General features: G+C 43.5%; 1 long non-coding RNA gene across 1 annotated transcript in view; it reads left to right on the top strand.

The window, feature by feature from the left end:
• The window catches only part of LOC146866374 (uncharacterized), an 82,577-nt gene extending 67,443 nt beyond the window's left edge, over nt 1-15,134 (top strand). The window contains exons 2-3 of the long non-coding RNA XR_014976796.1: nt 9,345-9,532; nt 14,917-15,134. This is a non-coding gene — a long non-coding RNA (uncharacterized LOC146866374). The remainder of the gene's footprint in view (nt 1-9,344; nt 9,533-14,916) is intronic.
• The last annotated feature ends 356 nt before the right edge of the window (nt 15,135-15,490 follow it).

The raw sequence follows: 15,490 nt of genomic DNA, 5'->3' as shown, positions 1-15,490 counted from the left end.
ACATAGGTGACATATACATTAACCAGAAAACACACCTAACATACACATCGAGAACCAATAGGGGAAGTTCAAGATAGGACAGAGCCAATAGAGAGGGTTGGAAAACAAGATATCGAGTAACCCGAAGAAGCCTTTCCTTCAACTGTGTTTGTCGCTCCTCCTTAGGAGTTAATCTATTAACGTGTCCGTAGCTGACTCGCAGGTGGCGAGATAGTATGTGTGTTTTGGAGGACAGTTGTGAAATGAGAAAATACGTGCAGAAGACAGCGAAGGCCAGAAGATAAGATAAAGTCAGAAGAGAATAGTGTGAACCAACAGATGGTTAAGACAGGGATCAGGGAAACCAGACAGGGATTAGTGTACTCGGCCAGTCCCTAACACCAGCTTTGTAAACAGAGGCAGAAGGCTATTTTGACACGATATTGCAGGAAAAGCAGAAAAGACTTCGTCTGTCGTGCTGCCTGAGTGAGGGCAACACAAAATGGCGGCGGTTCACAAAATGGCGGGTCAATACGATCGAAGTCGAAAATCGAATTTCCTCAAACCTCTCATTAGAGATCCTGCAGGCTGTCATGAACAGAGTCACTTTCAATTTGAGGTCTCCCACTGCATCTAATCATCAGACTTTGACCTAAAACAAGACAGAACAAGCTTTGACAAAGACAATTGGTCTCACTTTGTTAATAGGTGTTGGCACCAGTATTGGTTTTGTCAATACAATGCAATCACTGGTAGGCCAATAAAAGCATCAGCCATATTGGAGTGTTATGTTTTATACTTTCAAGAAGACCATCACATTGGTCTAGATCCAATATGACCGCCATCCTTAAAACATTGAAAATAACGTTTGTCAACTTAAAATGTTACATCCAATACTTCTAAGATCGCAGCCACTTTGTACATTGATATAATGTAGTGGCCATTTTAGTAGCACAGAATATAACCTTCTAAGCGGGCTGGTTGCAGCTATTGCCTTTGCTTTCACAAGTGCTGTGAAAGCTAGTCATATTGGAACGTTATTGTCTATACTTCCAAAATGGCCGTCATGCTGCATCAACACGCAATTTAACAGACGTCTTTGAAGTATTGAAAATACAATAATGAGGCAGTGGGTGTTGGTGGACTGATGAGCCGACTGTGATTTTGGAACGTGGAAGTTTGGGAGAGATAGAGAGTGCGAGGGGCGGGAGAGTAAGAAAAAGGTATGCAGAAAGCCATGCCCATGCATTGAGTGCTAAATAACAAATGCAATTGAAAAAAAAGAAACAAAAATAGTACCCTTACTTCAAAAGCGCAAGGACATTTAATCAACCAAAACAAAGAGAGAAACCTCAATGCTTTGGTACTAAGCAATCCTGGTATTCCTCAGCACTGGTGCTGGTCTCCTTGGAAAATCTTTCCGTCCCTAAGCTTATTTATTTATTTTAAGTACTGAGTATTTACCTTTTCAAAGTTTGAATACTCAGCTGTCTGCAGTCTTTCTGAGTAACTCTATTTTGCCTTCCAATGCATTAATGGGAATGTCTCCAAACATCACTTCTGAAGAGCTTTTAATTAGTCTTAATTCTCCGAGAAACCAGTTCTGGAAACAGAACTGACCCCTTTCCATAATGATAATGCATTGCATATTAAGGCATATTTGAACAGGGGTGAATTATGTCTAGTACAGATGGATACAAAATATTGAATTCAGTGTTACTGCAATGATAGGACCATGATCAGACCTGTCAACTCATACAGTTCCAATGTGTGTCACACAGCATCAGCTGTCTTCACACAGTTACCGGATGAAGAACTGATGTCACACAGTGCAACACACGGTGCACAGATTTCCAGCTTGTGTGTTGTGGCGCTGTGCAGTTGATTTCCAGTCAAGTCTCTGTCACCTCAGCTCGAAATTATAAGCAGCCTCAGGTGTTTATTTTTGTGATTTGGGGAAACGTAGGAATGGGTTTCAGTCAGTTCTCAGCATTACGCCCTATCTCTTAACAGTGATTATGACTCCTTCCCATTTTCTCTCACCTGGTGAAAGAGAAATTTAAGTTGGCAGGTACATAAAATGAGACACAGAGCATAAGTTCTGCAAAAGGTATTTTCAGGTTTGTTTGATGTTCATGTGGTGGCTGCCTGGACAGAATCTAATGTTAGATAATTTACCAGAACATCTGGAGCAACTGCATAAAGTCCATACAATGTCAGTGCAAGTTGGAGTCAGTCTTTTGGTTGGAGCTGAAGAAAAAAACAAGTAACTTACCTGTATACTGTAGTTCTCCAGTAGTGAAATCTTTCATAGATTCACATGCTTAAATCTTCCCAGCCGCCAAAGTGGGAGTCCCACGGAAATGATAACCAGTAGTGAAAGCATCCATTTAGATAGACTGTTATTACACTTCCCCATAGGATTGAGTAGCAATCCACATAATTTTGTACTCAACCAAAGTGCAATCAATGAGAGCAGAGCTTGCACCCTTTCCTACTGTGCAATGACTTCACACCTCATAGTTTGAAGCACAAGTACATATGGTGGCCTATGTTATGTGAGGAAATCAATGAGGTGAGCGACTGAAGGAGAGGCAGGTGGGTCGCATTTGAATCTATGAAAGATATCAATACTGGAGAACTACCGTACACAGGTAAGTAACTTGTTTTTTCTCCAGTACTGAATCTTTCATAGATCCACATGCTTGAATCTAAATAGCTACCAGTACACCATTAAAACAATTGTGAGATATCAAAAATCTGTATGTGGAGGCAGGTCATATACATAGTCATTTAAGTATCCATAATGTAGAGTGTAAAGTACTAGGGGGCATATCATCAAGGCCAGGCGATAATTATCGGTCAGCGCTCTTAGCGTGAGGATAATTATCGCCGGCCAACGCTGAATTTTATCGCGGAGATAGCGTGCTATCAGCAACGCTTATCTCCAAAGCAATAGAATTCAACGCGCAAGCTGCCAACTGTGCGATTATTGCCGGAAATCCAGTGATAATCGCACAACTTTTGGCGAAAGCTTGCTGATAGGGCAAGGCAGACTTAGCCATGATATCTACCTTCCATAGGATATCATGGCTAAGTCAGTTGAAAAGCAGGCGTAAGGAAAGTAGCAATAACCATGGTTAGCTTGTTAGCAATTCCCTTGATAATTGGAGAAATGTCGGTTAGCGACATTTCCCCAGTAATTTCAGGAAGGAACGCCCATTTTGCATCTCATTAGAGATGCAAAGCTGGGCGTTCAGAAAACAGGTGCTAAGGCAAGGATTCACGCAAAATCGTGACCTTGCTGATATAGCGATACAATTATAAAATGTTTTGTCGCCGTCTTGTAGATATGCCCCTAACTTATCAATAAATACAAACAAGCTCTCCTTTTCGAAACAGGTTTCGAAGCACTGCTTGTCCCACTGTGGCATCTTTACTGTTGGCACCATCCAGACAGTAATGTCTCATAAATGGCTGCTCTGCATATGTCCATCCGGCGCTAACAGAAGCAGAGGTTATCACACTCCTGGTGGAGTGGTAGAATACCTTAAATGTAAGTGGTCTTCCTGCTTTTTCATGACAAAGTCTGATAGTCGCTGACACCTATCTCGCTATAGTCGCTCTTGAAACTGATTTATCTTTTATAGGAGGTGCAAATGCAGTCAGTAACTGATCAGACTTTCTGAAGGACTTAGGGGCATATTAGCAAGAACCTTGTTAAAATTATCGCCGTTTTAGCGGCAGGAAACTGCCGCTACAACGGCGGTAATGGGCTTGCTAATATGCGTTATAGAATTCCAAAAAAAGCACAGGTTAGATGTCCTGCACATCTAACCTGGGCTTCTATTGGAATTCTATAGCGCATATTAGCAAGCCCATTATCACCGTTTTAGCTGCAGTTTTCTGCCGCTAGAACGGCGATAATTTTAACGAGGTTCTTGCTAATATGCCCCTTAGTTCTTTCCAAATAAAAAACTTGAAACATCTCTTGACTTCAAGGGTGTGGAGTGATCTTTCTGCCTCACACAACAGATGCTGAAAAAATGACTTTAAGACAGTTGGTTCATTGAGGTGGAAATCTGTAGGTACTTTGGGAATAAATCAACGGTTAGTATGCAAAATTACTCTATCTTTTTGAAATGCATACATGGCTCCTGCACAGTGAATGCCTGTATCTCGCTTAAATGTCTGACAGATGTAAGGGCTAGTAGAATTGCAGTTTTCAATGCAAGGTGTTTGATGTCGGCTTTATGCACTAGCTTAAAGGGGCTCCTCATTAATTGTGCCAAGATATGGCGGGAAAGCTCAAAATAGCCCCTTTAAGAATTCTTTAATCAACCTGTCAAACAGAAGTGACTTCTTGTTGCAAGAGCTTCTGTATCTGGAAATAGCTGATATATGTACTCTAATAGACCTACGACATAGATCAGACCCAGCTAATAACAGGTATGGTAGGATCTGCGCTGGCTCGGAAGTGAAAGGGTGACAGTCAATTGCAGCGCACCAATTCCTGAATTCCAGCCATTTAGCTTTGTATAACTTGTTTGTGGAGTCTGATCTAGCTTTTGCTAAAATGTCTGTGCATTACTGGGAAATATCTAGCTGATTGAACTCACTGTATTCAGGATCCAACTAGCTAAATGGAGAGATTCCGGATTCGGTCATCTGTCCACCATCTCTGTAGCATACCTGGAACTGGTTTGAGTTGAGTGTGTGGCTGTTATGACATTAGGAGAAGCTCTGTGTACCAGAATTGTCTCGGCCATGCCGGCGCTACCAGGATGACCCTCCATGAATCCCTTTTCATCTAGTTCAGGATGTGTGGTATTAAATGTATTGGTGTGAATGCATAAGAGAACATGCCTGCCCAAGACATCTGAAGCACATTCCCATACGATCCCTTGTGGGGAAATCAGCTTGCATAGTGTTGACACTTCTTGTTTGTTGAAGTTGGAAATAGATCTAAGGAAGGAATTCCCCATTTGTGGAATATCTTTCTGAGCTGCTTGTCCGACAACTCCTACTTGTGATATTCTTTCAGGGACATGTTTAACCCGTCCGCTCACTGGTTGTCTGCCATCACGGAAAGTTTGTTTCTGAGACACCAGTTTTGATTGTCCTGTGCTTCCTGGGATAGAGGATATGATCTTGTTGTCCCCTGTTTATTTAAGTAAAACATTGTGGTTGTGTTGTCTGCTCGAATCAATACTTCTGACCCTTGCAGTCTCTAACTCTACCACCATCAGTTATAGTAGATTAATGTGTTTCTGTTTCTCTTCGCTTGCGCACTTTCTGCTGACTTTCAGCTCTTGGAGATGCGCTCCCCTTCCTTCCATTGAAGCATGATGATACTTGGTGTCCTTATAAAGAATGTTGATCCCACTGCAATGTTTTCTTTTCACTTACTCCACTGCATCATGTGCACCATTTCCGGTGCTACCTGGACTAAATCATCGAATGAGCCTACGTCCATTGCTTGTCCAATTGTTCTTGCAGCGGTCTCGTACAACCCGCAGTTTGGGATAAGAGGGATCCATGACGATATAATTACCAGGAATAATTTGACTTGCCTTACTGAAGTGGGCCTTTTTCTTGAAAGGGGAGATCCCAGTGTCATAATCATATTCTTTGTGACCCTCTCTTGTGTCAGATATACCTTGCAAATGTGTGTGTCCATGACAGCTTACAGAAAAGTGATTGTTGTTTGTGGGGAAATACAGGATTTTTCCCTGTTTAGATGGAGGCCCAGGTTCTGGAAGAGGAGCAGGTTTGCGCTTGTAGATTCCATTGCAGCCTTTCAAGACATTGCCTTTATCAGCAGTATGGAAATACCTGGTGTCCCCTTGTCATCTGAGATGAGCTGCCACTGGCGCCATGCACTGGCGCCATGCACTGTGTGAAAATTCTCGTGGCTGATTTTAGTCAAAACTGTAGAACTCTGAAGTGGTAGTGACTTCCGTCTAACTCGCATCTGAGATATCTTCTGTGCCTCATGTGTATGGGAATATGAAAATATGCACCTAGAAGATACAAGTATGTCATGTGATCTCCCTTGTTTAAGAAACAAATAAAATCCTGTAACGTAATCATTCTGCATGTGATATTTGTTGAGCTGTCCGAGATCCAACACCTGTCTACATTTGCCATTCTTCCTCCAGAGAAAAAAGTTAGGTTAAAAAACCTGTGTGTCTGTGGTTTTGTGTGACTTCTTCTATTACTCCCTTGGACATCAAAGAGTTGATTTCCTCTTTTAACTGCTGAAGATGCTGTTGCAATCGTCTGACAGGTGGATCATAAGGAGGTTTCTGGACAAACTCTAGAGTGTGACCATACTTTATTATGTCCAGCACCCACCTGTCAGAGAAGATGGAAGTCCAATATCCGTAACAGCTAAGAAGAGTGTCTCCGAAATGCAAGGGAGGTGAGATGACCGGTTGTATTGTCTCGTCACTGTCTTCTGGAGGATTCTTGACCTGTTGCTGCTGCTGCAGCTCGTCTTCTACCTCCCTGTCTGGAGTAGGTTGAGGTCTGAGCTTTCTATATTGTTGGGAGAATTGTTAATGGTAACCCTGTGCTTGTTGGTATTAATAAGGTTGATACACCCCATTAAAGGAGTATTGTCCTCTGCCTCTGCCACCTCAAGAAGATGGAAATTTTATCTGTTGGATGGATCCCAAGGATCGAGCAGTCTCCGTGTCAGCCTTGATGGATTGCAGGGTGTCATTAATGTGTTTTCCAAACAAGGTCTCTCCATTGTACGGCATGTCTAAGATTTTTTACTACACCTCCAGCCGAAAATACGTTGCAATAAGCCAGCACTGCCTTCTCAAGACTGCTGCACCAGCCATCTGTCTGAAGCCGTTAAGGGTCACATCCATCACAGTATCTATCATCTCTGAACATGTGTGTTGCTTTTCTTGTCGGATGGTTTGAGATTCCAGTTGTTAATCTTCAGGCAGGACCTGAGCGAGGTTTGACCCCATTTGTTGGTCATATCTGCCTAGGATGGCTAGAGCATTGGATGCCCTTATAGTGATCGCTGCCAAGGCCGAGAAACATTTCTCTATATTGTCCAGCTACCTGCCCTCTTTGTATGCAGGAGCTGAACATGGTGCTGCGGATTCTTTGATCTTCTTTGTGCCGCTTGCATCACCACTGAGTCCGGCTTAGGACGGCCTATAAAGAAGGGTGGAGAGTCCTCTGGAGCCTTGTACTTCTTGTCCAATCTCAGCATCACTGCGACCACTGTGATTGGGGCTTTTGTTCCAAATGTGATCCACAATTGACATCGAACGTACTGATTTTTTGCTAGATTCTTTGAAATCGTGCAAGAAACACTCTGTCTGTTGTACCGGAATTTGCAGGTCAGAACACTTCGCTGCTCTTTCAAGAAGCACATGGAACACTCTAATGTCTTCATGAGGTGAACTAGTCGTCCCATTCACTACCCGCAGTAGTGGTCTGGTACTGCTGTACTTCTCCCTCTGCGGATTCTTCATCATTGTCTCCTTGGTCCAGATCATCATGTTTGCAATGGTTTCAAACTGACTCGGCTGTTGGTTCTCTGTATGCTGTGGTATCAGAGTTGGTTGTTGCAATAAAGGTTCTCTTTGTGGTGTCCCATTGCCCTGTTTTTTAAGGCGTTATTCCCTTGGAAGGAAACCTCTTATGATAGTCCTGCAACATCATGCGAAGATCTGTAATCAAAGCTACAGGGCTTTGCATTGTAGGTTCCTGCGATTGTTGCGCCTCAAAGGCCTCATCATAAGGCTCATATTCTGGGAATTCATAATAGATTTTCTTACTTTGTCTGCCCTGAAACGAAAATTCACCCTGCATGTATTGTGATTCCTTTTGTTCGTCATCATCCGAGTCTTCATATTTAACATGGAGTTGAGAAAGGCTTGTGGCATCCTCAAAAAAACATTATTATCATCTTCATCCTCATCATCCCCTTTGTCCCCCATTACAAGAAGACGTACTGGTGGCAAGAGTAAAACCTTGTTCGGTGAGGTTAGCTCTGGCCTCAAAACCTGGTCAGCAACGACCGTTGAGCCGTAGACAATGTAAAAGGTCTTCAAAAGTGTTGTCTTCACTGTCCAAGGAAGCGGTGTCATCGGAGGTGCCATTGGTGCTTCCATCGACGGTGTCAATGATGGCCAATTGCGCAATCTGAGTTGACAACAGTGCCGTCATTGAAAGTCTTGGTGTTGACAAAGACGTTGCCGTCGTCAATGCGGTTACCATCAATGAAGGGAAAGAAACTGTGATCATAGGTGTCATCGACGTAGCTATTTTTGCCATCAACAGCACTGTCTGCAGTCTCATCGGCGATTTAATCACTGACTTGCCTTATTTCTCAGGTGCTGGTTTCCTGATGTTGACAGAGGCTAATGCCTTGTCAAAGAGTGTTGATGATTCAGAGACTGATGTCTTTTGCCCTGTTTCCTGGGGTGGTGGAGAGATCATCTTTTCTGGTTTTGGCTGTCTCTTGTCCGCCTTTTTCAGAATCTGTTTTTGTGGTCCAGTCAGGTCTTTTTCAGGTCTCTCCCGCTCTTTAGAGACTCTTTCACTTTAGGGCATGGCCCTGCCTCTCCAGAGTCTGGAGTTTTGGTAGCGTTTTTCATCTGCAGAAATAATTAAAGCTTTGAGAGTTTTGGCTGAAAATGTTCTGCAATATTTGCAGTCCTTGGATTTATGATGTGCGTGCAGGCAGTACAAGCACTCCTTGTGAGGATCTTCTGAGAAGAGCCTATCTTCCCACAGGTCTTACATGGCTAAAAACAAAACCTTTAGGAGCACTCGGACATGCTGGTAGAATCTGTCAGAATATCTACTAAAGGTCAAACAAATATCTAAGCTCACCTGGGGGACACCACAGTTCAAAGTCGGGTTCTGAAGGAAAAAGAATTGAGCAGATCTCAGGGACACTCCCTATCCACAACGTAAGATAGGAAATCAAAGGTGTGAAGTCACTGCACAGCAGGAAATGGTGCAAGCACTACTTTGATTGGTTAAACTTTGGTTGGGGACAAAACAATGTGGATTGCCACTCAATCCTATGAGGATCTAAAGAAATACTTTTACTACTAGTTATAATTACCATGGGACTCCCACCTTGGCGACGGGGAAGATTCAAGCTTGTGAATCTATGAAAGATTCAGTACTGGAGTAACTGTTTACATGACTAAAGTTCTTTCACCAGACTAGGATCTCTCTTTGGGAGTGTTTGTCTGGGGATCTTTTGTCTTGGATGGAAAGGAACAGGAACACTAGAAAGAGCTGAGTTGATATCTTCTATTTCTAATCTGAATCCTGCATATAAAGTTTTAAAGTACTTATTTCGGCTGTTTTTCTTTCAGACATCAGGCAGAAATGAGTGTAAAAGGAAAAATGAAATGCCAGAATGTAAAGTATGAGAAATGTGGAACCCCATAGATAACATGGTTACAGTTGAATGGTTCCATCCGGGTTTCTGGCTAGTTTAACGAAGTCTGTGGAACATAAATTCTGCATGTTGTCCAAAGAACCTCAAGAATCAGATACTACAGTAAGCACATTTAATTTTCTAATAATCTATTTTTCAGGTCTTTATTTTCAAGGGTGTGACGGTGAGAGGTTAACTCCTAAAGTGTGGTGTGGGGTGGAGACTCAGATACAGGTAATAGGTGAATGACGCATGATTAATGTAATGCTCAGGCAGTGTTCTAACTTTATCAACACTATGTGGCCTGAACTTACTGAGGAAGGTTCATTAAGGTAGTAAAGTGTAATATATAGCCAAACAGTAAGTTACATGTCTAAACGTATAACATGTGGGGTTCTAGGGCTCCTGTACATTTGAAGTCAACAATGTATGCACTAGCAGCATCTATGATGGAAAGGCTTAATAAGGTGTTCTATCAATTCAGCATGGTACAGAGCCTGGTGTCTGTGCAAGGAACTACTGCATTTTAATTTGATCTTTTGGTATGTTCTGATGGATCTGCATTGGAATGATTAAATCACTTACCAACCACTAGACTTCAGCACTCATCTTTGTCGTTTACTGTGTGGTTTTTGAGGAAAGCGGTGTGCAGTGAGGTTGTCGGTAGCAAAGAAGCATTGCAGTGGCTAAGAACACATGTTACTGCAAACATCAGATGAAGGGGCATATTCTTGACTTGTAGTAACAAAGTGGAGATGGTGCAGCCATTCCTACACTCTCAAGAAGCCTAAAGAATGACACAGTCCCCTTGGTCAAACTGGGCGGTGTGGTGGCATTTCATGGGAAGTGTGGCATGATCTGCAAACTTGAAAGCTACACAAATGGGGGAGGGTGGACCACGGGGGGGGGGGGGGGGTATACAGCGTGGTCAGTACAATTTTGTAAAATTTGCAGTGAGCTTTTCTCATATTTTTATGCGACACGCAGTCAACCACCTTGGCCAAAGTATCCTAAGGGCAAATGAGTGTCCCAGGGGAGATACCCCTTTTTGTTATTCAATACATTTCTTTACTGCTATATTTGCGCTTATCCCAGCGCCCCAAACACCCTGCTCTGCAGGACGAGGAGACCTCCTTCATGGAAGAAGAGCAAGTCCAATACATTCTATTGGATGACAAATTCTGTGATGCAGTGGGTGAATCCATCATCAAGGCGTTGTCCTATGCTATGGAGCCATTCGAGAGGAAATTTCAGGCGGTGGCCTGGCCTGTACACCTCTTTGAGAGCGAATGCTTTTGCACCCCCCACGGGCGCACACCTTTGTGGGCTCCTTTTCCCTCTGTCTGGCAAGGCCAAGGCAAAACATAATAACATAGATACCAATGCCTTTGACAAGCTTAAGCGAGCCATCCTGACCGAAGAGGTCCCACAGCCCGATAACTCTGCGCTATTGCTACCAACTGGGAGTCAGGATACATTTGTAACCGATATTTAGACCCGGACACTGATGACTCCGAGGTGGGGTCGGACACAGACAACAAACAATCCCCATCCAGGCATCCTTAATCCAGTGGTTCCCCTCGGCATCTCATTCCCAAACCCTACCAGACAGTGACATGCTTCGTCCTGACAGACTCATAAATCCTAGGTCTTCTGAGTGGGTCCAGGCTTCCAAAGTAGTGGTGTCCCAGCTTAGTAAGCCCTTTGACAAAGTGGTCCGAAATCGCCTGTGGGTGGAGTGTCCCCGTCCAGCTCTAGAGGGAATGTTGCACTCACCCCTGAGCTGGATTCCAAAATGGTGACTTTCTTCACCAAATATATGCGAGACCCAAAAAATGGCATCAATCGCTCATGGGCACTTGCCAGGACAAACTCCTTGATGTGACAGGGCCCTTCACAAAAATGCTAGAAATGGCAGAGGACACCGAGGCATTGGGTCTCTTATTTTTTCTAAGTTGCGGTCTATTGGACAATGCTAATTGCAACCTGTCTACGGAGCTCCAAAGGTCCTTTCTCATCAAAGTCGATCCTAAGCTGGGTGATTTGGCAGCCTCCGAGGCAGGGGCTATAGCCCAGGTCGATCTGTTCGGAGATCCATTCATTAAGGAAGTAGGGCCATGTGTTTCCCTAGATAAAGCACAAGCTTCCATCAAGCGCATTTTTCACCCTAAAGTGTTCATCGGGTCGTTCCTGGTCAAGGGCGCATGGCAGGCTGCCCCATAACACAACCTTCTTTCAGAGGTCAAGGCAGACAGCTGCAGTGTTAGGACTCCAGTCGATTTGGCGGCTTTTATCTCTCCAGAGGCGGCCTCCGTCTCCGCGGTTCCATAGGTGCTCACAGAGGGCAGTCCACCCAAGGACTTTCTAATGGTGAGATTAACTTTTTCCTCCCACCTGGAGGTGGAGGGCATATTGAAGGAATTCTTACACATTTGAAGGGAGGTTATCTCTGATGCATGGATTGGCATACTGTCCAGGGTTTCCAAATAGAATTTTATGGTTTTCCATCACATCCTCATTTTCCACGTCCTTTAGTCTTTTCCCAGCAAGACTCCGCCCTCATAGTTATGGAGAGTTCACTAACGCTAGCGAAACAGCCCATCACTTTCTCCCACCTTCATCCTGGTTGGCTTCTAGGCAATATTTTTCTGGTGGAAAAACGTGATGGGGGACAATGCCCCGTTATCAACCTCAAGGAGTTAAGCGAGTGGCTGGTCTATTGCCACTTCAAGATGAAGGGAATCCACCTCCTCAGAAATCTTCTGCATCCCGGCAACTGGTTGGTCCATCTCGCCTATTTCTTGATTTCAGTCCTCCCTCCCACTGTAGATTCCTGGAGTTCCAGAGGAGAGGTCTGTTCTCGGCTCCCTGGTACTTCAACAAGGTGCTCAAACCTGTGGTAGAACATCTACTGGCCCAGGGAATCCATCTTATTCTTTACTTGGACAACATTCTCTTGATGGAACAATGACCTCAAACTCTTTCCAAACACCTGCAGATGGCGGTATGTCTCCTCGAGTCCCTGGCCTTCATCATAAATACAGAGAAGTTTCACCTCGTTCTGACTCAGTCTGTAAGCTTTCTGGCGTTTGTCATCAACTCGGTAGAGTCTTTCTCCAGGCTCCCTTCCATAAAATTGGCAAAGATCAGACAGGCATTACAAAAAACTCTCGCAAAACCCAATACATCTCTGCGCCAAGTGGCACAGACAGTAGGTCTCCTATCCTCCTCCATCCAGACGATCTTTCCAGGACATGTACATTATCGTGCCCTATAATGTCTGAAAGCCTTTCACCCTCGGCACCGTCTGTCTTATGCAGACCTGATGCCTCTCACTCTAAAGGCTTGGGAGAAGAAGCAGTGGTGGCTCACCCACATGGATTCGTGGAATGGCAGAGCCATCATCGGCTCCAGTAAAGACATTATCATTGAATCGGATGCCAGTCTGACGGTTTTCGGCGCCCATTTTGAGAAGTTATCAACAGGCGAAAGTTTGTCTTCTCGAGAAAGAACACTTCACATCAATTGCTGTAGCTTCTGTCGGGCTCCTTTGCGATCCGTCGTTGGACCAAAGACAGAATACAATGTTGTGTCCTCCAAAAGATGGACAATGTATCGGCTGTCCGTTATATCAATTGTCTGGGAGGACGAGATCCAAAGCCCTGTCAGACCTGGCCAGGTACTTCTGGGTGTTTTGCCTTACCTACAAAGTCTTAATGATGGTGGTATATCTTCTGCATGCTTCCAATACTGTGGCGGACTGGAGCTCCAGATAACTCCAAGACTCGATCATGTGGAACCTTGATCCCCAAATCTTTCAGTCTTTGACTAGTTGATGGGACCCTTCACTGTAGATCTCTTTGTGTCTGGACCACCAATTGGATCTGTTCTTCATTTGGAGACCGGATCCGCTGGCGGTAGCAATGGATGCTTTTTTGCAGGATTAGAGCCTGAAGCAGAGGAAAGCATTTCCATCCGTTTTCAATGATAACTCTGTTATTGGTGCAAGTCCGAGACAGAAGGCGAGTCTAGTTTTGGTAACACTTGTATGGAAATCTCAAGCTTGGTATGCAGTTCTAAAGGAGCTTTCTTGGCATTTTCCAATCCCTCTACCCCGCTATCCAGATCACCTGAAAGATCCCTTGGGGAATCACCACAACTTGGTGATAGAGCAATCTCTCATTTCATGGCGTGTTAGATTACTGTAGATGATGGCAAGTCTTAGGCCTTTCGCAACAGGCTCAAAATCTCCTTGAAAAGGCATGGGCATCTTCTACAGTACGAAGATACAAGTCTGCCTGATCCAAATGGGCCAGTTAGTGCATGCAACACGATCTGGATCCCGTTGGGCTCCGGTGTTGTCCTGCGGCTGAACTTCCTTTTTGACATAACAGGTAAAGGAATGGCTTACAGGTCAGTAAATTCTTTTCAATCAGTGATCTCGGCTGGTCATGATCATATTAAGAGTCTTCCTATTGGAGAACATTCGCTGATGTGGAAACTGTTGATAGGCGATCGACTGCCTGTCCCCCCAGAACCCAAGTATTCATCCTTATGGGATGTTAACCAAGTGCTTAACCTTTTTCTCTCATGGCATAGTAATACATATCTCTCAAGGGAAGAGATTTCTGGTAAGTGAGCAATGTTACCATGTTTAGCTTCTAGTCGCAGAGTTTCAGATGTCCGGACGCTGGAAATTACAGGTAGAATTTCCACCCCGGTGGGGGTTACATTTCATATTTCCAAATGCACAAAGACACATTCCTGGGTATTTTTTTATTCATCATTTCCTAATAATCCTAAACTTTGTGTTGCATGGTGCATTACAGCTTATGAAGCAATGACAGATGAGTTGCAACTCCCAGGAGAGAGACAACTTTTTATCTCCCTCAGGAAGCTTTTCAAGGCGGTTACTTCTCCAACCATAGTTCGCTGGGTTAGATGGGTGATGCAGGAAGCAGGTATTGATTCCCATCATTTTGGCACACACTCTGAAGAGGTGCCATAGCTTCTCAAGCATTTGGGCTGGGTGCCCGCCTGGGTGCCTGCCTGGAAGATATTATCAACGCTGCTGACTGGTCTTCCGATTCAACCTCAAAGACCTTCTACTTTTAAGCCGATAATAGATACGGCTTCAGTGGTGGTAAGTTTTAAACTAGCAAAATCCTCGCCTCTGGTCCTGACATAGAATACAAAAATTCCTAGCTATTGTAAAGAAAAATTTTCAATTCTGTTAAGGACATGAAGGTGAGGATTATTTTCACACACTGATAGGAGACCAGTATATCCTACCCTTGACTATGTTGTATTTGGAATGGTGATATTTCCTTTGGAAATAAGTAAGGTTTCAGTTTTTCTTGTGTCAAAGTTGAATATTAATGTAGTGATGTTTTCGTAATGGCTTAAGTGTCTTTTTGAAAGGATTGGATGACATATTTTTAATTTGTTTTATTGATGATGTCAATGTTGGGTTGTACTCCTATTTATACACTTATTTGTTTTCACAGATAATGATTCCTCTAAACAAGAGCAGAAGACTTGAATGATAGGGATCGTCGCACGATGAAAGAGGGGGAATAAATAGTGACAAGGGACTTTATTTGGATGAGCTTTGTAGTGATAGGATGTTACAAGATTGTTCTTTTATTTCTACCTTCCCTTGTGTTTGCGGGAAAGGTAATTTGTTGTTGACATATATTGTTCCTTGTGGCTGCTAATAATAAAAGCGAAGAAGGAACAGCATAATCCTCAACTCTGTGTCCTTAATAGAATTGAAAACTTTCCTTTATGATAGCTAGCAAGTTGGGTATTCTCTTCTTGTACTCTTCATTTAGTATGTAGAGCTTGGTATGAATACCAACCTTGTTATTTATCGTTTGCTTACGATTCATATATATGTAAAAAGCTGTATGTCCAAAATATTCCTTCGCCACATGTTCGCCCAAACTTTTAAAGCTAAACTGAACGATATTGCTAGGTTACTATTATATGACAATATTAACAAGTAAATAAGCACACTTTTAGATGCTTCCTAATAGAAAATAGGAATGCTGAGTATGCAAAGCAAGTGAATATGCACAG

This window comes from Triturus cristatus, chromosome 2_1, assembly GCF_964204655.1.
Source record: "Triturus cristatus chromosome 2_1, aTriCri1.1, whole genome shotgun sequence".
NCBI lineage: Eukaryota > Metazoa > Chordata > Amphibia > Caudata > Salamandridae > Triturus > Triturus cristatus.
Note: the sequence above shows the minus strand (reverse complement) of the source record. Positions and strands in the feature narration are given on the sequence as shown.